Source organism: Staurois parvus, unplaced genomic scaffold (genome assembly GCF_062004578.1).
Source record: "Staurois parvus isolate SC_StPar_1 unplaced genomic scaffold, SC_StPar_1.0 ptg001184l, whole genome shotgun sequence".
NCBI classification, from domain to species: domain Eukaryota; kingdom Metazoa; phylum Chordata; class Amphibia; order Anura; family Ranidae; genus Staurois; species Staurois parvus.
The window spans coordinates 608,626-632,970 of NW_028318980.1; positions in this window are offsets into that span (position 1 = coordinate 608,626).

Here is a 24,345-nt window from a genome sequence, read left to right on the forward strand (position 1 = left end):
TTGATAACTAAAGATCAGGACCCCTTTCTCTTGCTGATTGCCCCTATAATAATGACTACAGATCTATATAGAGGAATCAGGACCTCCTTCTACCTGATTATGACCTCCCTAGAGATACTTAGACATTTATAGGAGAATCAGGACCCCCTTCCTCTTGATGGTAATCCCGTTAGAGATACACTCCAGAATTTGATACACTTTTCTCACAACATGGCCAATCTGTTTACTCATTTTACAATCATCTGGAATTGGCATCCTCAGATTTTTTTTCCTCTGTAGCTCTGGACAAAGTATACCTTCAATATTGTAGTCTATCAAGGGAATTGTTTTCCCTACAGGCAATATTTTACAATGAAACATTGAGATAGTTTCCATTGTTTTGACAAAACAGCCATGCCAAGTCATGTTCCATTATAAACACCTCCAGGAATATCAACCCTATTACACACCATTGTGTCATTAGAAAATTACCCACCTAACCTTCAATTATGTCCCTTACATATACTGTAAAGTAAATAGAACAGGACCTAGTACAGAACCTTGTGAAACATCATTAGTGACTAGTCTCTGTCTGAATAAACCCCATTTACAACCACATTCTTGTATCTATCATTTAGCCAACCTTGTATCCACTGAACCACCCAAGGGTGGTCCTAACTTTTACAACTTTTGTATTATATTATTATGTAGAACTGTATCAAATGCCTTGCTGAAATAAAGATAGACTATGTCCACAGAACCACCCTGCTCCAAAACATTAGCAATATAGTCAGAAAATTAAATCAGATATGTCTGACATGATCTACCCTCCATAAAGCCATGCTGCTTTGTGTCCAGCAAATTGTGTTCTCCTTCTTCTTGTTCTTCTTCTGCAAATTGCTGCTTTGTGTCCAGCAAATTGTGTGATTGTAATTGATTAACTCCTCCTCCTCCTTCTTCTTCTACTTCTTCTTCTTCTTCTCATGATCTACCCTCCAGAAAGCCATGCTGCTTTGTGTCCAGCAAATTGTGTGATTGTAATTGATTAATTATTTTTTCTCCTTCTCCTTCTCCTTCTCCTCCTTCTCCTTCTCTATCTCCTTCTCCTTCTTCTCCTTCTTCTCCTCCTTCTCCTTCTCTATCTCCTTCTTCTAATTCTCCTTCTTCTCTATCTCCTTCTCCTTCGAATTCTCCTTCTCCTTAACTATCTCCTTCTCTGTCTCCTTATCCTTCTAATTCTCCTTCTCCTTAACTATCTCCTTCTCTGTCTCCTTCTACTTCTAATTCTCCTTCTCCTTAACTATCTCCTTCTCTGTCTCCTTCTACTTCTAATTCTCCTTCTCCTTAACTATCTCCTTCTCTGTCTCCTTCTCCTTCTAATTCTCCTTCTCCTTAACTATCTCCTTCTCTGTCTCCTTCTCCTTCTAATTCTCCTTCTCCTTAACTATCTCCTTCTCTGTCTCCTTCTCCTTCTAATTCTCCTTCTCCTTCTAACTCTTCTAATTCTCCTTCTCCTTCTCATTCTCTATCTCCTTCTCCTTCTTCTCCTTCCTCTTCTTCTACTGCTTCCTCTTCTTCCTCTTCTTCCTCTTCTTTTTCTTCTTCCTCTTCTTCTTCTTCCTCTTCTTCTTCTTCCTCTTCTTCTTCTTCCTCTTCCCAACAGTTTATGTAGCACTTTACAATATAAACGGGGACAGTACCAATAAAATACAGTTCAATACAGAAGGAATAGGAGGTCGCGGCTCATGGAGCTTACAATCTAGAAGGAGGGGGAGGTGGTACAAAAGGTAATGTCTGCGGGGGATAATCTGATGGAGTTGACTCAAGTACAGTTCTTAGGTGGAGGTGGGGTAGGCTTCCATGAATAAATTCCAAGAATCCCCTAAAGGCAGACAAGGTAGGAACTGACCGCTCATACTGGGGCAGGGAGTTCCAGAGGATGAGAGTGAATCAGTTTGACTACACCCTTATTACCCTTTCTTACCAATGCATAGCTGTGAAACAGGGTTAAATTGGATTTGAACCCTAACTAAAAAACATTAATTTGCTAAACATTATGGATGATAGACCAGGTTGTAATGGACCTGCCACCTCAGGTGGTGTCGCTGTGCAGCCTGGACTCAGAGTACTACTGCATTGTACAGCATTGTGCTTCCACTCACAGTAATTCATTTTTGCAAATAGATATCCTCACTCTGGATGCATGGAATTTCTCAGGGTAGGTTTCCTGATGGTGACAAAACTTGACCATTCCTTTGTAATGTGTTTTGAAACACCCACTTAATGTCTCTGTTTGCCAAGGTGACAACACAGGAGCAATATTGGAAAACAGAGAGAGAGGGTTGTCACCCTATAACAAGAAGCGCCTGAGAAAGGACCTTCATGCCAGGATCACCAGGTAATGTTTAATTCAAAGCTGCACATTTTAAAAGACTGAAATCACAATAAGATGATAAAGCATAAATGAGATTTTGGTGATTAGGTGTACAAGTGTCATAAAATTTTGTGTACAGAGCAATGATGATCCATTTCTCAATCTCCTATTAACCACTTCCTGCCCGGCCATTGCATATAAATGGCCGGACGGTGGCAGTGCAGGGTTGGGTGGCTTTTTATAGATGGCCTCCCCGCACCCTGCTTGTGCCCGCTCCCTCGGAGCGTGCAGTACCGCGATCCGGTGCCCGCTGTGTCCTCCGGACACAGTGAAACACTGATCGTTGGACGGGACATCTGTACGAGGTCCCGATCATGTGATCACTGATTGGCCAATCAGTGATCACATGCAAAGTAGTAAGTAAGATGTCACTTGTGACATCATTGCTTACTACGTGTGAAATCTGTGAATGATCACAGAGGTCACATGGTACAAGGCTATTCACAACAGCCTTGTGCCATGTGACAAGCTGTGACCAATCACAGCTCACTCAGTACTTCTCAATGAGTGCAAGAATGCAGACAGAGAGAAAGAGAAATGATTGATTTTACATCCTATATGGGTGTAAAAGCAATCAGTGTAAAAAAATAAATAAATCTTCATCACCCCCCACAAGTAGTACATGGTGACACTGTACTGCTAGGGTGACAGTATGTAAAAAAAAATAAATAAATAAAAAATAATAATATAAAAAAAAAAATAAAAATGTAAAAAAAAATGTTTAAAAATGATAATTTTTGGTTATAAACTAATTTGGATTTTTTTTTTTTACTAAAAAGATAACAGAATAAATTTTGGCAAAGATTTATGATGAAATATTATTTATTTGCAAAATTTTATTAAAAAAAACACTTTTTTTCAAAATGTTTGGACATTTTCATTTACATAGCAAAAAAAATAAAAATCCCAGTGGTGAATAAATACCACCAAAATAAAGCTTTATCTGTCTCAAAAAATGGTAAAAAATTAATTTGGGTACAGTGTTGCATGACCGCGCAATTGTCATTCAAAGTGTGATAGCGCTGAAAGCTGAAAATTGCCCTGGACAGGAAGGGGGGGGAAGTGTCCGGTCTGGAAGTGGTTAAAAGATACGCACCAGAAATGTGACAAATTTTAATTGTGATTCCATTATTTCCGGGTTTCTGCCCATTTTCTTATGCCTCTACTGCCACATTATGCAAGATTTTTTTTTTTCAGTAGTGATTATTCAAATGAAGAATAACCATCAATGTATTATCTTCCAAAATGTCAGAAAACTTTAAAAATGAGCCAAGAAAATCCCCAGCGGAGAATTGTTTGTGATGTGTAAATGTTATTAGGGTACGTCCATAAAGGGGAAAGGATCAGACTTATTTCATGGGCAACGTGCTTGATACATCATTTCACCAAGATCCATCGCTGCAAAATAAATACGAATAAAATGATCAGTTTATAGTTAAGGCCGGGCTGTTTATTGTCTGTGCTACAGTAAAAAAGCATCCCGTAATAACCTCATTAAAAAGATTTTTACTTAAACATGCTGTCTGATTTCCAAGGGTCTGTTCTTTGTCTAGTTAAGATCTTCATAAATCCACAAAGTCATTTACTATAAATTTATATCACGGAGACTGCAGTTATGCTCGCAATATAGAAACACTGATGACTGAAGGTGTAATAATTTAAATGAGTTCATTTGTACCTTTGGAAATATCTTGTCTGAGCAAGCGGATAAAGCTGGGACAGGGAAAAAAGGGTCAATTTAAAGGCCAGCTCCACCTTTTGCAATCATGCTATACCTGTTCCTATGCAAATTATAGTGCAGTTTTTTTTCTTCCAAAATGCAACATTGAAAATACGCATTTATTTTTGTATTTGGACTTTAAAATTTTACATAATAATTAAAATGGGTTTTTAATTTTTTTTTCTGCAAAATGAAAAAATTGCAACTGTGCATTTATTGTTTTTTTTCTGTAAAAGGCGGACTTAGCCTTTACATGTTTACATTAATTCATTCTATTTAACGCCATGGTGTTAAAAAACAGTATTTGATGAAATACTCACCCATGCAGTCTCCTGCAGTATTTTTTTTTCTATTACTAGATATCCTCAGCCAGGTCAGGATGTTAACTTGCTGGACATCTTTATTTTTTAAACTGCAACTTTAAAACTGAGGCTTGCACAGTGGCATCACCCGAGGTGGTAGGTCCATAACAACCTGGGCTCTAAGTAGGCAAGTTGAACAATGCTGGTCATCATTCAACTGGAAAACTGAGGACATCCAGTTGTGAAAATGAATTATTATGGGTGGAAGCTCAGTGCTGTGCAATGCAGCAGTACTCTGAGTCTAGGCTGCACCATAACACCACCTGAGTTAGTAGGTCCATGACAACCTAGGCTCTGAGTAGAGGGTTGAACCACACTGGTCATCAGTCAACTGGAAAACTGAGGACATCCCGTTGTGAAAATGAATTATTATGGGTGGAAGCTCAGTGCTATGCAATGCAGCAGTACTCTGAATCTTACCTGCACAATGACACCACCTGAGTTTGTAGGTCCATGACAACCTAGGCTCTGAGTAGAGGGTTGAACCACACTGGTCATCAGTCAACTGGAAAACTGAGGACATCCAGTTGTGAAAATTATTATTATGGGTGGAAGCTCAGTGCTGTGCAATGCAGCAGTACTCTGAGTTTAGGCTGCACAATGACACCACCTGAGTTAGTAGGTCCATGACAACCTAGGCTCTGAGTAGAGGGTTGAACCACACTGGTCATCATTCAACTGGAAAACTGAGGACATCCAGTTGTGAAAATGAATTATTATGGGTGGAAGCTCAGTGCTATGCAATGCAGCAGTTCTCTGAGTCTAGGCTGCACAATGACACCACCTGAGTTTGTAGGTCCATGACAACCTAGGCTCTGAGTAGAGGGTTGAACCACACTGGTCATCAGTCAACTGGAAAACTGAGGACATCCAGTTGTGAAAATGAATTATTATGGGTGGAAGCTCAGTGCTATGCAATGCAGCAGTTCTCTGAGTCTAGGCTGCACAATGACACCACCTGAGTTTGTAGGTCCATGACAACCTAGGCTCTGAGTAGAGGGTTGAACCACACTGGTCATCAGTCAACTGGAAGACTGAGGACATTCAGTTGCGGAAAGGAATTACTGTGGGTGACAGCTCAGTGCAGTGCAATGCAGTAGTACTCTGAAGGTGCATTGAAGGGTGATGGTTCTCATTCATTCCAAAAAGACTAAGGACATCCAGCTGCAAAAAAGGAATTACTGAAGGGACAGCTCCAGACTGACAATGAATATTGTGGCATATTTTTTTTTTTTAACTTGCTGGACATCTTTATTTTTTAAACTGCAACTTTAAACCTGAGGCTTGTTTAACACACTTTTTCTAAATATCTTCTGGCTGTTCCAGTAGTATCATGGACAGGGGCGGACTGACAACTCATGGGGCCCCCGGGCAATAGGGGATCATGGGGCCCCTGTGTCCTTGCCCATACCCAAAAAGCCTATGAAAAAGCCAATGAAAGGTACCAGGGGCATCTCATGGTGTCCCCTACTGACCCCGGGCCCTCGGGCAGTGCCCTAGTGCTCGAATGGTCAGTCCGCCCCTGATCATGGATCCCATCCTTCCTTTCCTCTGGTTCTTACTCCTGCACTAATGAGATACGAGTGCTGTTCAGTACAATAGTATTTTGGGCCCAGGGTGATTGATAATGTTGCTCTATAGGTTGGATCTATAACAGGGGCGGACTGACAACTCATGGGGCCCCTGGGCAATAGGGGATCATGGGGCCCCTGTGTCCTTGCCCATACCCAAAAAGCCTATGAAAAAGCCAATGAAAGGTACCAGGGGCATCTCATGGTGTCCCCTACTGACCCCGGGCCTTCGGGCAGTGCCCTAGTGCTCGAATGGTCAGTCCGCCCCTGATCATGGATCCCATCCTTCCTTTCCTCTGGTTCTTACTCCTGCACTAATGAGATACGAGTGCTGTTCAGTACAATAGTATTTTGGGCCCAGGGTGATTGATAATGTTGCTCTATAGGTTGGATCTATAACAGGGGCGGACTGACAACTCATGGGGCCCCTGGGCAATAGGGGATCATGGGGCCCCTGTGTCCTTGCCCATACCCAAAAAGCCTATGAAAAAGCCAATGAAAGGTACCAGGGGCATCTCATGGTGTCCCCTACTGACCCCGGGCCCTCGGGCAGTGCCCTAGTGCTCGAATGGTCAGTCCGCCCCTGATCATGGATCCCATCCTTCCTTTCCTCTGGTTCTTACTCCTGCACTAATGAGATACGAGTGCTGTTCAGTACAATAGTATTTTGGGCCCAGGGTGATTGATAATGTTGCTCTATAGGTTGGATCTATAACAGGGGCGGACTGACAACTCATGGGGCCCCTGGGCAATAGGGGATCATGGGGCCCCTGTGTCCTTGCCCAAACTCAAAAAAGCCTATGAAAATGGTACCAGGGGCATCTCATGGGGCCCCCTACTGACCCCGGGCCCTCGGGCAGTGCCCGAGTTTCCAAATGGTCAGTCCACCCCTGCACCCAAGACAGTTACGTACAACCATTGTATTTAATTTACAGTAAAGCAATGTCTATGTCTCCATCTCCTAATTAAACATACAGAGGAGATACATGACAAAGTCTAATTGTGATTCCATTATTTCCAACTTTCCTCCCATTTTCTCCTGCGTCTGCTGTCAAATTATACATGGACCTTTTTTTTTTTAAAGTAATGAATATTCAAATGAAAAATAACCATCAAGGTAATATCTTCAGACATGTCAGATAGCATCAAAAGTGATCCAAGAAAATCCCTGGCAGAGACATTTTTTGTGATGTGTAAATGTTATTAGGGTACGTCCATGAAGGGGAAATGATCGGACTGATTTTATGGGCAACGTGCTTGATAGATCATTTCACCAAGATCCAGCGCTGCAAAATAAATACGGATAAAATGATCCGCTTATAGTTAAGGCCGGGCTGTTTATTGTCTGTGCTACAGTAAAAAAGCATCCCGTAATAACCTCATTAAAAAGATTTTTACTTAAACATGCTGTCTGATTTCCAAGGGTCTGTTCTTTGTCTAGTTAAGATCTTCATAAATCCACAAAGTCATTTACTATATATACAGTGTTTATATCATGGAGACTCGCAGTATAGACGCACTGATGACTGAAGGTTTTATGGTCATTTACTGTAAATTGTGTCATTGGGACCTGTGGGAATATTGGACAAGTGGATAAAGTTGGGACAGGGAGGAACTCCAGTTTTTGTGCCCAGCACAAAAACAATTTAAAAAAACAACATGATGCAATACTCACCTTCAGGCTTCATGCACACTAGCATTTTTTTAGCTCAAAAGGTGTTGGAAAGAACGCTGGATAAAAAACGCTGGTAATAGTGTTTTTTTAACCTCTTCATGCAAATGTACGGCCTCCTGGCGTCTGGGCCTAGACGCACATTTGCGTTCTATTTAAAAAGAATATATGTGCTGAGAGAGCGCTCCCAGCACACATGTCTGGTACTCTCGGAAAGGTCCCGATCTCCTCTTTCGATCGGGACCTTTCCCAATCATGTGACCGACATGACGGCGTGTCACGGCGGTCACATGACCCTAAACCCCGCCCCGCCTCCTGGCTTCTGAAACCCTTAAAGGGCTGGGAGGCGCCGGCGTTAAGCGGTTAATAGTGTTTTAATTTATTAAAATTTTTTAAATTAATGTTTATTTATTTCAGGTACTTATATATCGCCGTCAATTTACGCAGCACTTTACATATATATTGTACATTCACATCAGTCCCTAACCCTCAAGGGGCGTACAATCTAAGGTCCCTAACTCACATTCATACATACATATACTAGGGACAATATAGACAGGAGCCAATTCACCTACCAGCATGTCTTTGGAGTGTGGGAGGAAACCGGAGTATCCGGAGGAAACCCACGCAGGCACAGGGAGAAAATGCAAACTCCAGGCCAGGGGCGGACTGACAACTCATGGGGCCCCCGGGCGATAGGGGATCATGGGGCCCCTGTGTCCTTGCCCACACCCAAAAAAGCCTACAAAAGGTACCAGGGACATCTCATGGGGCCCCCTACTGAACCCGGGGCCCTCGGGCAGTGCCCTTGTTCCCCAATGCTCAGTCCGCCCCTGCTCCAGGCAGGTGGTTCCATGGCTGGGATTCAAACCAACGCTCCCAGTACTGCCAGGTAGAAGTGCTAACCATTTAGCCATTGTGCTGTCCAAATTAAATGCGTTTAATTAGCACTATATGTAAAAAACAGATAGAAAAGTCTTTTAGGAGCATTTAGCTTTTTTTTCTGCTGGAAAAATGCTCCAAAAACTCTACAAAACTATTATTATTATATATTTCAGGTACTTATATAGCGCCCTCAATTTACACAGCGCTTTACATATATATTGTACATTCACATCAGTCCCCGCCCCCGAGGAGCATACAATCTAAGGTCCCTAACTCACATTCATACATACACATACTAGGGACAATTTAGACAGGAGCCAATTCACCTACCAGCATGTCTTTGGAGTGTGGGAGGAAACCGGAGTACCTGGAGGAAACCCAATGCAAACTCCAGGCAGGTGGTTCCATGGCTGGGATTCGAACCAATGCCCCCAGTACTGCCAGGTAGAAGTGCTAACCATTTAGCCATTGTGCTGTAAATGTACATGTAAAAAACAGCTAGAAAAGTCTTTTAGGAGCATTTAGCTTTTTTTTTCTGCTGGAAAGATGCTCCAAAAACTCTACAAAACTATTATTATTATGTATTTCAGGTACTTATATATTGCCATCAATTTACACAGCACTTTACATATATATTGTACATTCACATCAGTCCCTAACCCTCAAGGGGCGTACAATCTAAGGTCCCTAACTCACATTCATACATACACATATTAGGGCCAATTTAGACAGGATCCAATTAACCTACCAGCATGTCTTTGGAGTGTGGGAGGAAACCAGAGTACCTGGAGGAAACCAATGCAGTCACAGAGAGAACATGCAAACTCCAGGCAGGTGGTGCAGTAGTGGGGATTTGAACCAGTGACCTGTGTACTGCCAGGTGGAAGCGCTAACCATTTAGCCACCGTGCTGCCCAAACTAATGCGTTTAATTTGCATTTTTACAGTACATGTAAAAAAAAGCTAGCAAAGGCTTTTAGGAACGTTTTAGTAGCGTTAAGCAACATTTAGGCGTATTTAGGAGCATTTAGCTTCTTTTTTTTTTCTGCTGGAAAGATTCTACAAAAACTCTACAAAACTATTTTTTTTACAGTACATGTAAAAAAAAAAGCTACAAAAGGCCTTTAGAAGCGTTTTAGTAGCGTTTAGGCGTATTTAGGAGCATTTAGCTTTTTTTTTTTCTGCTGGACAAATGCTCCAAAAACTCTACAAAACTATTTTTTTTCTGCTCCTAGACTCTGAAGCTCAAAAATGCTAACAGCCTAAAATAGTGTGCATGAACACATAGTATAACAATAGTTAGCTTCTAGGAGCAAAAAATACATAAAAAGTGCTAGTGTGCATGGAGCCTCAATCTGGAATGATCCTCTGGAGTAAAATCTAATATTTTGATATACACAAGCCACACATCCACAAGAACTTAGAAAAACAATCGTGGACTGAAAAAATCAAGCCCAACATAAGAAACAACAGACCTTACTGACTTTGCATGGGAGACCCCACATGTTTATAAAACAAAAAAAAAATTTATTGTACACATTAAAAAGATATAGGTTAAAACAAAATATAAAAGAACACGCCCCCAAGTAGCCCAAAGGACTGTCAGGGCTGAAGATAAGTAGTTTCGGTGTGGCGGGCAGCATGACGTCTTTGCTAATAGAATGATGACCCTTCTTCAATGCTTCCTCCATTTACTGCTTGGATATATCCGTACCTTACTGGTTACCAAATGTTTTCTTTGTTGGACATCGCTTTACTGTATTGCTGTACCTTGTCTATTCATATAGAATTTATACGTATGTCTGATAATGGAAATATTGGTGTGTCCTCGCAACTACATGGCTTTGGTTAACTTACTTTCTACCTACCTGCTCTATGCTTTGCAATTTACATTTCTGCGCTTCTGGGCTGCCCGCTACATGTCTTGCCTGATGGGGGTCTCAGTCCTAGTGCCCCTGCGGCTGCCCCCCATATGGAGGAAAAATATATCTGAAATATATTTTTAAAATATTGTTACCAAATATATTGACATATAATTGAAATACTACAATTTTGGCCACATTCAATATATTTCAAAATATATATATAAATACATATATATATATATATATATATATATATATATATATATATTTATACATACATATACTGCATGTTGAAATGCGTTTTTATTACAAAATATATGAAAAACATTTTTAAAAATACACTTGAAATATACGGTATGTCTTTAAAAATACAAATCTACATTTTTGGAATGCAAATATATGTAAAAATATATGTTAAAATAACTTTTACATGTTAAAAAAATGTGAAGAATATATTTAAAAAACATGTATTTTTAAAAATAATTTTCATATATTTTGTGTTATATAAAAAACGCATTTCAACATGCAGTGTATATATATATATATACACAGTTGTGTTCAAGATAATAGCAGTGTGTTGAAAAAAGTGAATAAAGCTGAAAATCCTTCTAATAGCTTTTATTTCCATCCACACAAATGCATTGGGAACACGACACATTCTATTCCAAATCACAACATGAAGAAAAATACATCAAATTTGTGTTGTTCCTCTTAACAAATGGAAGAAAAGTGATTATTAGACGGTTCAAAAAAATCGCAGTGTTTGTATTCTTCTTTACAAACTCAAACATTCACTATATAAACTGAGAAATGTTTGAAGATTTTGCTTTCCTTTGAATGACTTCATGAATATTTGGTTGTAGCCGCACTGTTTCTGAGAACTGCTGTACATCTGTGTTGCATGGAGTCACCCAACTTCTGGCCCCTGTGATCAGGTATTCCAGCCCAGGATGATTGGACTACATTCCACAGTTCTTCTCTATTTCTTGGTTTTGCCTCAGAAACTGCATTTTTGATGTCACCCCACAAGTTTTCTGTTGGATTAAGATCCGGGGATTGGGCTGGCCACTCCATAACGTCAATCTTGTTGGTCTGGAACCAAGATGTTGCACATTTACTGGTGTGTTTGGGGTCGTTGTCTTGTTGGAACACCCATTTCAAGGGCATTTCCTCTTCAGCATAAGGCAGCATGACCTCTTCAAGTATTCTGATGGATTCAAACTGATCCATGATCCCTGGTATGCGATAAATAGGCCCAACACCGTAGTATGAGAAACATCCCCATATCATGATGCTTGCACCACCATGCTTCACTGTCTTCACAGTGTACTGAGCTCCACCCAAAAGGGGAAGTTCCGCTTTAAGGACTGCTCCCCCACTCCCTATTAAGGATTGGCACCTTTGGGGGGTGGGGGGGAGTGGGTAATCCAAATTTGACAGGTACCTAGGCGATCAGAAACAGAAGGTATTCTCCCTCCCTGTAGTCTTTTGGGACATGAATGGTCCAGAAGACTACAGGACCATTCATGAAGCGCAGCGCTACTCGCGCATGCGCAGTGGGTACCCGGCTGTGAAGCCGCAAGCTGTCACAGCCGGGTTGTCAAGGTCCTACCTTTTCCCAGAGGTTATGCTGCTCCAAGTCCTGGCATCCATCTTGGGTTTCTGCAAAGCATGGTGGGAGCCTTTTATGCTTTCAGGCCTCTGCGGTCCATCCCCCAGAGGGGTGTGGTTGATCACATTTAAGCCTGTTGTCTGCACTTGCTCTTTGCATTCCTGTCCTGTATGATTATGTTGCAACAAGCTCTTGTTCTACTCTCGTGGTTCTCCTGGAAACCGACTCAGCTTTGACTAAGACTATTCTCAGCCTTATCCCTTTATCTGACCTCCCGTTGCTGAACCCGGCTTGTGACCTGTGTAGTCTTGTCTACCGTCCAGTACTGTCTGTCCCGCTGTTATCGACCCAGCCTGTCTGACTACGCTATCGTTTCCCATCTGGTTCCCACCAGCTATACGCCATTGGCGGCGCCATTACTGCAGCTGGGGTGACTCGGGGGCCGCGACCTGGTTCCTGGCTGCGTCAAGTCCATCCCCACCATCAGGGGCCCTGGTGAAAGACAGGCTGGGGCTTAGAGTCCGTGCCCTGAGGGACTCCGGTCCGTGGGTGGTTAGTCGTCAGTCGGTGCATGACCCTGCCATTAGGCCTGCCTGTCCATTCCACCCAGGGGCGGACTGACAACTCATAGGGCCCCCGGGCAATAGGGGATCATGGGGCCCCTGTGTCCTTGCCCAAACTCAAAAAAGCCTATGAAAAAGGTACCAGGGGCATCTCATGGGGCCCCCTACTGACCCCGGGCCCTCGGGCAGTGCCTGAGTTTCCAAATGGTCAGTCCGCCCCTGATTCCACCGCTCCTGCCCTGACACGGGTGCTCACACTGAAGATGCCAGCCTCCTGGAATACAGGATGGCCGGTGAAATGGGCTGCGGGGGGGACACACCGCGGGACCGAGGGACAGGTAAGTGGCTGCTTTTTTACAGCGTGAGTGGAACTCCGCTTCAACTTCACTTATCAAATGTCTACTTAGTCAAAGGTCCAGCAAGAAAAATACAGGCAAGCGCAAGGTGAGCTCTACAGCACGTTATATAGGACCTGTATCACCTGAGACCAATTCACCCCGCCCCTTAATTAGCAGAATGAAGGAAGGCAAGGAAAAGAAGAAAAAAAATGTTATTTGAAAATTGACAGAAAAAGGGATTTAACCCCTTCCAGTCCGGACACTTTTACCCCCTTCCTGTCCAGGCCAATTTTCAGCTTTCAGCGCTATCACACTTTGAATGACAATTACGCGGTCATGCAAAAGTCCAAAAGTTTTGAAAAAAAGTGTTTTTCTTATAACATTTTGCAAATAAATAATATTTCATCATAAATCTTGGCCAAAATTGATTCCGTTATTTTGTTAGTAAAAAAAAATAACCCAAATTAGTTTATAACCAAAAATTATAATTTTTAAACATTTTTTTACATTTATTTTTTTTTTATATTATTGTTTATGTTTTTTTTTTTTTACATACTGTCATCCTAGCAGTACAGTGTCACCATGGTTACACTGTACTACTTGTGGGGGGTGATGAAGATTTTTTTTTTTTTTTTTACACTGATTGCTTTTACACCCATAAAGGCTGTAAAAGCAATAATGTCTCCTTCTCTCTGGCTGCATTCTTGCAGCCATTGAGAACTACTGTGTGAGCTGTGATAGGTCACAGCTTGTCACATGGTACAAGGCTGTTGTGAATGGCCCTGTACCATGTGATCATTCACAGATTTCACACTTAGTAAGCAGGGGCGGACTGACCATTTGGAAATTCGGGCACTCCCTGAGGCCCGGGGTCAGTAGGGGGCCCCATGAGATGCCCCTGGTACCTTTTTCATATGCTTTTTTGAGTTTGGGCAGGGGCCCCATGATCCATGAGTTATCAGTCCGCCCTGGTAGTAAGCAACGGTGTCAGAAGTGACATCTTGTTTACTACTCTGCATGTGATCACTGATTGGCCAATCAGTGATCACATGATCAGGACCTCGCATAGAGGTCCCGCCTGACGATCGGTATTCCACTGTATCTGGAGGACACAGCGGGCACCGAATCGCGGTGCTGCGCGCTCCCAGGGAGTGCGCACAAGCAGGGGGCGGGGAGGTTGTTAAAAAGTAAAAGCTTTTAACAAGACCCCAAAGAAGAAAATAAAACAACTACAAGCACCAGCAATCCCCAGCAGTCAAAAGTAAAACTTTTTCACTTTCCACTCAAATTTCCCACTCTTTTTAGCTATCAGCCAGCAAAAAACATTCTTTTATCTTTTGTTTTAATCTTTGTCTTTTTAATGTGTACAATAAATGTTATTATGTTTTATAAACATTTGATGTCTCCCATACTAAGCCAGTAAAGTCTGTTGTTTCTTATGCTGGGACTTGACTTTTCCAGTCCACGTCTTTTCCTTTTCTATTCTCGTCAGTATTTCTTTTCCGGTGTAGCGGCAAGTTCCCCCATGAACATGTGTGTCCCTGACGCATCTGCGCATGTCACGGTTTTCGGCAGCAGTAGGCGATCACCGATCAGCATCCATAGCACAGAACTGCCACATTTAAGAAATTAATTATTATTATTAACCATCTCAATACCGGGCAATTTTCCCTCTTCCTGCCCAGGCCAGTTTTCAGGTTTCAGCGCTCTCACACTTTGAATGACAATTGCGCGGTCATACAACATTGTACCCAAACTAAAATGTTATCATTTTCTTCACACAACTAGAGCTTTCTTTTGGTGGTATTTAATCACCGCTGGGGTTTTTATTTTTTGCTAAATTAACAAAAAAAGACTAAAAATTTTGAAAAAAAAACACGTTTTTCTGTTATAAAAGTTTACAAATAAATAATTGTTCTTCATAAATTTAGGCCGAGATGTATTCTGCTACATGTCTTTGGTGAAAATAACCCAAATTAGGATGTATTATTTAGTTTGTAGGAAAGTTATAGAGTTCACAAACTATGGTATAGATCTGAATATTGATCAATCCTGAAGTACTGACAGCCAATCTAATTTCCTGAGGACCAAGAATGTCAGAACAGTACAGTTATCCCCAAATGTCAGAACAGTACAGATATCCCCCAAATGTCAGGACGGTACAGATATCCCCCAAATGTCAGGACAGTACAGATATCCCCCCAAATGTCAGGACAGTACAGATATCCCCCCAAATGTCAGAACAGTACAGATATCCCTCAAATGTCAGGACAGTACAGATATCCACCAAATGTCAGAACAGTACAGATATCCCCCAAATGTCAGAACAGTACAGATATCCCCCAAATGTCAGGACAGTACAGATATCCCCCAAATGTCAGGACAGGACAGATATCCCCCAAATGTCAGGACAGTACAGATATCCCCCAAATGTCAGAACAGTACAGATATCCCCCAAATGTCAGGACAGTACAGATATCCCCCAAATGTCAGGACAGGACAGATATCCCCCAAATGTCAGGACAGTACAGATATCCCCCAAATGTCAGGACAGGACAGATATCCCCCAAATGTCAGGACAGTACAGATATCCCCCAAATGTCAGAACAGTACAGATATCCCCCAAATGTCAGGACAGTACAGATATCCCCCAAATGTCAGAACAGTACAGATATCCCCCCAAATGTCAGAACAGTACAGATATCCCCCAAATGTCAGAACAGTACAGATATCCCCCAAATGTCAGGACAGTACAGATATCCCCCAAATGTCAGGACAGTACAGATATCCCCCAAATGCCAGCACAGTACAGATATCCTCCAAATGTCAGAACAGTACAGATATCCCCCAAATGTCAGCACAGTACAGATATCCTCCAAATGTCAGAACAGTACAGATATCCCCCAAATGTCAGGACGGTACAGATATCCCCCAAATGTCAGCACAGTACAGATATCCTCCAAATGTCAGAACGGTACAGATATCCCCCAAATGTCAGGACGGTACAGATATCCCCCAAATGTCAGGACGGTACAGATATCCCCCAAATGTCAGGACGGTACAGATATCCCCCAAATGTCAGGACGGTACAGATATCCCCCAAATGTCAGGACGGTACAGATATCCCCCAAATGTCAGGACGGTACAGATATCCCCCAAATGTCAGGACAGTACAGATATCCCCCAAATGTCAGAATAGTACAGATATCCCCCAAATGACCCTTTTTTGCAGAGTAGACAGTCTGACGTACTTCATAAGAGGAATGGCGAGTTTTTTGAAGTTGTATTTTTTTTATCATAATTTTTCGGAAAATTAAAAAATTAAAAAAATTATTTTCACTATTTTTTTTTTACATATTGTCACCAGTGCAGTACAGCGTCATCCTATAACTGTGATGGCAGTGAACAGTGACAGTATGAAAAAAAAAATATATATATAGTTTTTATTTTATTATTTTTCATTTTTTATTACTTTGTACTACTTTGGGGAAGTGATCAGTTTTTTTTTGTTTTTTTTTACCCAATTTGCTTATAGCAAAGAATTACTTTGCTATAAGCAAGCATTTACCTGAATGACATCGATTCATTCAGCGTTTTTTTTTTTTTTTTGTGTTTAGCTGTGATTTGGCCACAGCTAATCACATGACATGTGCATGTGACCTGCTGTGACCATTCACAGCTAGGCACTAGTATACAATGGATGGCATGAATGAAGCCATCCATTGTATACAACTGTCATGTGACCTGCTGGGATTGGTCACAGCAGGTCACATGGTACCGGCAACAGGGGCCGGTTCTCAGATCTGTCATCGGCCGTGTCCGAGGTACACGGCCAGTGATAGATCGCGCCGCTGTGTGGCGCTGCAACCGCATGAGTTGCGCATGTGCGGGAGGACGCCAAATGGCGTACACCCCGGAAAGCTAATGCATTTTTGCGGCCGCCAAACGGCTATAGGACGGGCGGCTAATGGTTAATTATTCTGATTATTATAATTATGAATTAATTAGTTAACAAAAGTCAGAAGTTGCCACGAAGGGGTTAATTCAAGATGGCAGTTTAATAATCGTTTGATCGTGACTGAAACTGTGACATGCGCAGGTGCGTCAGGGACACACATCTTCATGGGGGACCTCATCTTGTCGCTACACCGGCACCGCATGTCCTCCGCCAGCTCAGGCTGTTATAAGTCCACTCGTGCAGAACTTCTCAACCTTTTTAGGTTGAAAAACCCTTTAAAAGTATACAAAATCCCAAGGTGACCCAGTCTAAAATTAAAAAAACGTGAATGTTCTCATAAGCAGTTAGAGCAGTCTTGTGACTTCTATCAGTGCCCAGCCAAGCTTATAGGAGGAGTTTTCTTTCTGCTCTAGGAGGATGCAGAACCCCTGACCTCTGACTGGACATCGCTAATTGGCCCTGTGCTGATCACATGCACTCTCACAAGAAAAAAACAAAAATACACACTAAACTGAGCATGTGTAGAGTGACTCCACACAATGTCTTATCAGGAGATAAGAGGGGGGCACTGGAAGAAGGGGAGGATCAGAGAATTCAGGATCAAACAGCATTTTTACACAATGCAGAGGATTAACCCCTTAGGTTCCACAGTGAGTATAACAAGCATGCTTTCCTGCATCTACAGACTGATTGTACTGCTGGGGGTTTAGTAACACTTTAACCACTTCCTGTCTGGCCCATGTATATAAACGGCCTCCCCGCCCTGTACTTGTGCACACTCCCTGGGAACAGGGGCGGACTGACCATTTGGAAACTCTGGCACTGCCCGAGGGCCCGGGGTCAGTAGGGGGCCCCATGAGATGCCCCTGGTACCTTTTTCATAGGCTTTTTTGAGTTTGGGCAAGGACACAGGGGCCCCATGATCCCCTATTGCCCAGGGGCCCCATGAGTTGTCAGTCCGCCCCTGCCTGGGAACGCACAGCAACACGATCCAGTGCCTGCTGTGTCCTCCGGACAGTGAAATACCGATTGTCGGACGGAACCTCTGTGCGAGGTCCCGACCATATGATCAATGATCGGCCAATCAGCGATCACATGCAGAGTAGTAAGCAAGATGTCACTTCTGACATCATTGCTTACTACTAGTGAAATCTGTGAATGATCACAGAGATCACATGGTACAGGGCTATTCACAGCAGCCTTGTACCATGTGACAAGCTGTGACCAATCACAGCTCTCACAGTATTTCTCAATGGCAGCAAGAATGCAGCCGGAGAGAAGGAGAAATGATTGCATTCACAGCCTTTATGGGTGTAAAAGCAATCAGTGTAAAAAAAAAAAAATCTTTATTACCCCCCACAAGTAGTACAGTGTCACCATGGTGACACTGTACTGCTAGGGTGACAGTATGTAAAAAAATAAAAAATAAAATAAATAATAATATAAAAACAAATGTAAAAAAAATGTTTAAAAACTAATTTGGGTTACTTTGTTTTTACTAAAAAGATTACGGAATACATTTTGGCCGAGATTTATGATGAAATATTATTTATTTGCAAAATTTTATAAGAAAAACACTGTTTTCAAAATTTTTGGACTTTTTCATTTACATCCCAGCGGTGAATAAATACCACCAAAATAAAGCTTTATCTGTCTCAAAAAATGCTAAAAAAATGCATGACCGCTCAATTGTCCTTCGAAGTGTGATAGCGCTAAAAGCTGAAAATTGGCCTGGACAGGAAGGGGGTGAAAGAAAACGAATGCAGCCATCACACCTAAGGACTGGTTTACCTGCAATATATCTCATTTTTCATTTTCCAGTTTAGATACACCTGAAGACCTGAGCTGGTGTACAGCATTTGCTGTATGCTTTTCAAGGCTTCATATTTCAGTTTTGCCCGGAGTATACCTTTTACATTCACAGAATAAATTCCTCGAAAGTCTTTCAGATTCATTATCCGTCAAGCCCTGTTCAAAGAGTTTATATAGCAATTGCCTTGAAATTCATTTCTATATTATTATTTTTTCCTAGCTGTGCGATTTTCTAAAGCACAATATCTATTTTGTATTTCCTATGACCAAGCCGAGTAAATTCTTCAACATTTATAAAAAAAAAAAAGTACAATGCTAAATAAATTAAAAAAAAGAAAAAAAAAAAGGAAAAATTCCTTAATATATGCGAGGCTGTGCGATTTTCTAAAGCACAATACTTATTTTGTATTTCCTATGACCAAGCCGAGTAAATCCTTCAACATTTATAAAAAAAAATACAATGCTAAATAAAAATAAAAAAATAAAAAAAAAAAGGAAAAATTCTTTAATATATGTGTGGCTGTGTGATTTTCTAAAGCACAATATCTATTTTGGATTTCCTATGACCAAGCCGAGTAAATTATTCAACATTTATAAAAAAAAATACAATGCTAAATAAAAAATAAAATAATAAAAAAAAAAGGAAAAATTCTTTAATATATGTGTGGCTGTGTGATTTTCTAAAGCACAATATCTATTTTGTATTTCCTATGACCAAGCCGAGTAAATTCTTCAACATTTATAAAAAAAAAAAAAAGTACAATGCTAAATAAATTAAAAAAAAGAAAAAAAAAAAGGAAAAATTCCTTAATATATGTGAGGCTGTGCGATTTTCTAAAGCACAATACTTATTTTGTATTTCCTATGACCAAGCCGAGTAAATCCTTCAACATTTATAAAAAAAAATACAATGCTAAATAAAAAAAAAATAATAAAAAAAAAAAAGGAAAAATTCTTTAATATATGTGTGGCTGTGTGATTTTCTAAAGCACAATACCTATTTTGTATTTCCTATGACCAAACTATGTAAATTATTCAACATTTATAAAAAAAAGTACAATGCTACAAAAAAAAAAAAAAAAAAGGAAAAATTCCTTAATATATGTGAGGCTGGCCACAAGCCAAGGTTAGCCACAAGGTAAAAAAATATTGTGTTTTGGCTGTTGGCAAGCGTTTTTTTTTCCTAGCTGTGTGATTTTCTAAAGCACAATACCTATTTTGTATTTCCTATGACCAAGCCGAGTAAATTCTTCAACATTTATAAAAAAAAAAAAAGTACAATGCTAAATAAATTTAAAAAAAAAGAAAAAAAAAAAGGAAAATTTCCTTAATATATGTGAGGCTGTGCGATTTTCTAAAGCACAATACCTATTTTGTATTTCCTATGACCAAGCTGAGTAAATCATTCAACATTTATAAAAAAAAGTGCAATATTAAATAATAAAAAAAATTGAAAAAAAAAAGGAAAAATTCCTTAATATATGTGAGGCTGGCCGTAAGCCAAGGTTAGCCACAAGGTAAAAAAATATTGTGTCTTGGCTGTTGGCGAGGGGTTTTTTTCCTAGCTGTGCGATTTTGCTAAAGCACAATACCTATTTTGAATTTCCTATGACCAAGCCGAGTAAATTCTTCAACATTTATAAAAAAAAAAGTACAATACTGAATAAAAAAAATAATAAAAAAAAAAAGAAAAATTCCTTAATATATATGAGGCTGTGTGATTTTCTAAAGCACAATACCTATTTTGTATTTCCTATGACCAAGCTGAGTAAATCCTTCAACATTTTAAAAAAAAGTGCAATGCTAAATAATAAAAAAAAAATGAAAAAAAAAAAAAATTCCTTAATATATGCGAGGCTGGCCGCAAGCCAAGGTTAGCTACAAGGTAAAAAAAATATTGTGTGTTGGCTGTTGCTGGGTTTTTTTTTTTTTCCTAGCTGTGGAAAAATTCCTTAATATATATGAGGCGGTGTGATTTTCTAAAGCACAATACTTATTTTGTATTTCCTATGACCAAGCCGAGTAAATAATTCAACATTTATAAAAAAAAAAGTACAATGCTAAATAAATTTAAAAAAATAAAAAAAAAGGAAAAATTCCTTAATATATGTGAGGCTGGCCACAAGCCAAGGTTAGCCACAAGGTAAAAAAATATTGTGTCTTGGCTGTTGGCGAGGGTTTTTTTTTCCTAGCTGTGTGATTCCTATTTTGTATTTCCTATGACCAAGCTGAGTAAATTCTTCAACATTTATTAAAAATAGTGCAATGCTAAATAATAAAAAAAATAAATAAATAAAAGGAAACATTCCTTAATATATGTGAGGCTGTGCGATTTTCTAAAGCACAATACCTATTTTTTATTTCCTATGACCAAGCCGATGAAATTCTTCAACATTTATAAAAAGAAAGTACAATGCTAAATAAGAAAATAATAATAAAAAAAAGGAAAAATTCCTTAATATATGTGAGGCTGGCCACAAGCCAAGGTTAGCTACAAGGTAACAAAAAATATTGTGTGTTGGCGAGGGTTTTTTTTTTTCCTAGCTGTGCGATTTTCTAAAGCACAATACCTATTTTGTATTTCCTATGACCAAGCCGAGTAAATTATTCAACATTTATAAAAAAAAAAGTACAATGCTAAATAAATTTAAAAAAAAGAAAAAAAAAAAGAAAAATTCCTTATTATATGTGAGGCTAAATAAAAAAAAATTATTAAAAAAATAGAAAAGGTTAGCCAAAAGGTAAAAAAAATATTGTGTCTTGGCTGTTGGCGAGGGTTTTTTTTTTTTCCTAGCCGTGCGATTTTCTAAAGCACAATACCTATTTTGTATTTCCTATGACCAAGCCGAGTAAATTCTTCAACATTTATAAAAAAAAAGTACAATGCTAAATAAAAAAAAAATTAAAAAAAGGAAAAATTCCTTAATATATGTGAGGCTAAATAAAAAAAAATTATTAAAAAAAATAGAAAAGGTTAGCCAAAAGGTAAAAAAAATATTGTGTCTTGGATGTTGGCGAGGGTTTTTTTTTTCCTAGCCGTGCGATTTTCTAAAGCACAATACCTATTTTGTATTTCCTATGACCAAGCCGAGTAAATTATTCAACATTTATAAAAAATAGTGCAATGCTAAATAATAAAAAAAAAAATAATAAAAGGAAACATTCCTTAATATATGCGAGGCTGTGCGATTTTCTAAAGCACAATACCTATTTTGTATTTCCTATGACCAAGCCGAGTAAATTCTTCAACATTTATAAAAAAAAAGTACAATGCTAAATAAATTTAAAAAAATAAAAAAAAGGAAAAATTCCTTAATATATGTGAGGCTGGCCGCAAGTCAAGGTTAGCCACAAGGTAAAAAAATATTGTGTCTTGGCTGTTGGCAAGGGTTTTTTTTTTCCTAGCTGTGTGATTCTCTAAAGCACAATACCTACAGTTGCAAGAAAAAGTATGTGAACCCCTTGGGATTACGTGGAGTTTTGCATGAATTGGGCATAAAATGTGCTCTGAACGTCATCTAAGTCACAACAATAGAAGAACACAGTCTGCTGAACATAATACTACACAAACATTAGATGTTGCCATGGTTTAATTGCACATAACATGTAAACATTCACAGTGCAGGGAGGAAAAAGTATGTGAGGCCCTAGCTTAATGACTTCTCCCAGAGCTAATTGGAGCCAGAAGTGAGCCAACCTTGACTCCAATCAGTGTGATGATATTGGATGTGTTGCTGACAGCTGTCCTGCCTTTAAAAAACACACACCTGTTTTGGCTTTACTGGTTTCAAGAAGCACTGTCTGATGTGAACCATGTCTCACAGAAAAGAGCTCTTAGAAGACCTACGATCAAGAATTGTTGACTTGCATGAAGCTGGAAAGGGTTACAAAAGTATCTCCAAAAGCCTTGATGTTCATGTGTCCACGCTAAGACAGATTGTCTACAAATGGAGAGAGTTTAGCACTGTTGCTACTCTCCCTAGGCGTGGTCGTCCTGTAAAAATGACTGCAAGAGCACAGCGCAGAATGCTGCATGAGGTAAAGAAGAATCCCAGAGTGTCAGCTAAAGACCTACAGAAATCTCTGGCACATGCTAACATTTTTGTTGACACATCTACAATAAGGAAAACATTAAACAAGAATGGAGTACATGGGAGGACACCACGGAGGAAGCCATTGCTGTCCAAAAAGAATATTGCAGCACGTTTGAAGTTTGCAAAAGAGCACCTGGATGTTCCACAGCACTACTGGCAAAATATACTGTGGACAGATGAAACCAAGATTGAGTTGTTTGGGAAGAACACACAACACTATGTGTGGAGAAAAAAAGGCCCAGCACACCAACATCAAAACCTCATCCCCACTGTAAAACATGGCGGAGGGAGCATCATGGTTTGGGGCTGCTTTGCTGCCTCAGGGCCTGGACGGATTGTTGTCATTGATGGGAAAATGAATTCCAGAGTTTATCAAGACATTTTGCAGGAAAACGTACGACCATCTGTCCGCCAACTGAAGCTCCGCAGAGGATGGGTGATGCAACAGGACAATGACCCAAAGCATACAAGTAATTCAACAAAACAATGGCTGCAACAGCACAGAATACGCCTTCTGGAGTGGCCCAGTCAGAGTCCTGACCTCAACCCGATTGAAATGCTGTGGCATGACCTTAAGAGAGAAATTCAAACCAGACATCCCAAGACTATTGCTACACTGAAACAGTTTTGTGAAGAGGAGTGGTCCAAAATTACTCCAGATCGTTGTGCGGGTCTGATCTGCAACTACAGGAAATGTTTGGTTGAGGTTATTGCTGCCAAAGGAGGGTCAACCAGTTATTAAGTCCAAAGGTTCACATACTTTTTCCTCCCTGCACTGTGAATGTTTACATGTTATGTGCAATTAAACCATGGCAACATCTAATGCTTGTGTAGTATTATGTTCAGCAGACTGTGTTCTTCTATTGTTGTGACTCAGATGAAGTTCAGAGCACATTTTATGCCCAATTCATGCAAAACTCCACATAATCCCAAGGGGTTCACATACTTTTTCTTGCAACTGTATTTTGTATTTCCTATGACCAAGCCGAGTAAATTCTTCAACATTTATTAAAAATAGTGCAATGCTAAATAATAAAAAAAATAAATAAATAAAAGGAAACATTCCTTAATATATGTGAGGCTGTGCGATTTTCTAAAGCACAATACCTATTTTTTATTTCCTATGACCAAGCCGAGTAAATTCTTCAACATTTATAAAAAAAAAGTACAATGCTAAATAAAAAAATAATAATAAAAAAAAGGAAAAATTCCTTAATATATGTGAGGCTGGCCACAAGCCAAGGTTAGCTACAAGGTAACAAAAAATATTGTGCGTTGGCGAGGGTTTTTTTTTTTCCTAGCTGTGCGATTTTCTAAAGCACAATACCTATTTTGTATTTCCTATGACCAAGCCGAGTAAATTCTTTAACATTTATAAAAAAAAAGTACAATGCTAAATAAAAAAAAAATTAAAAAAAGGAAAAATTCCTTAATATATGTGAGGCTAAATAAAAAAAAATTATTAAAAAAAATAGAAAAGG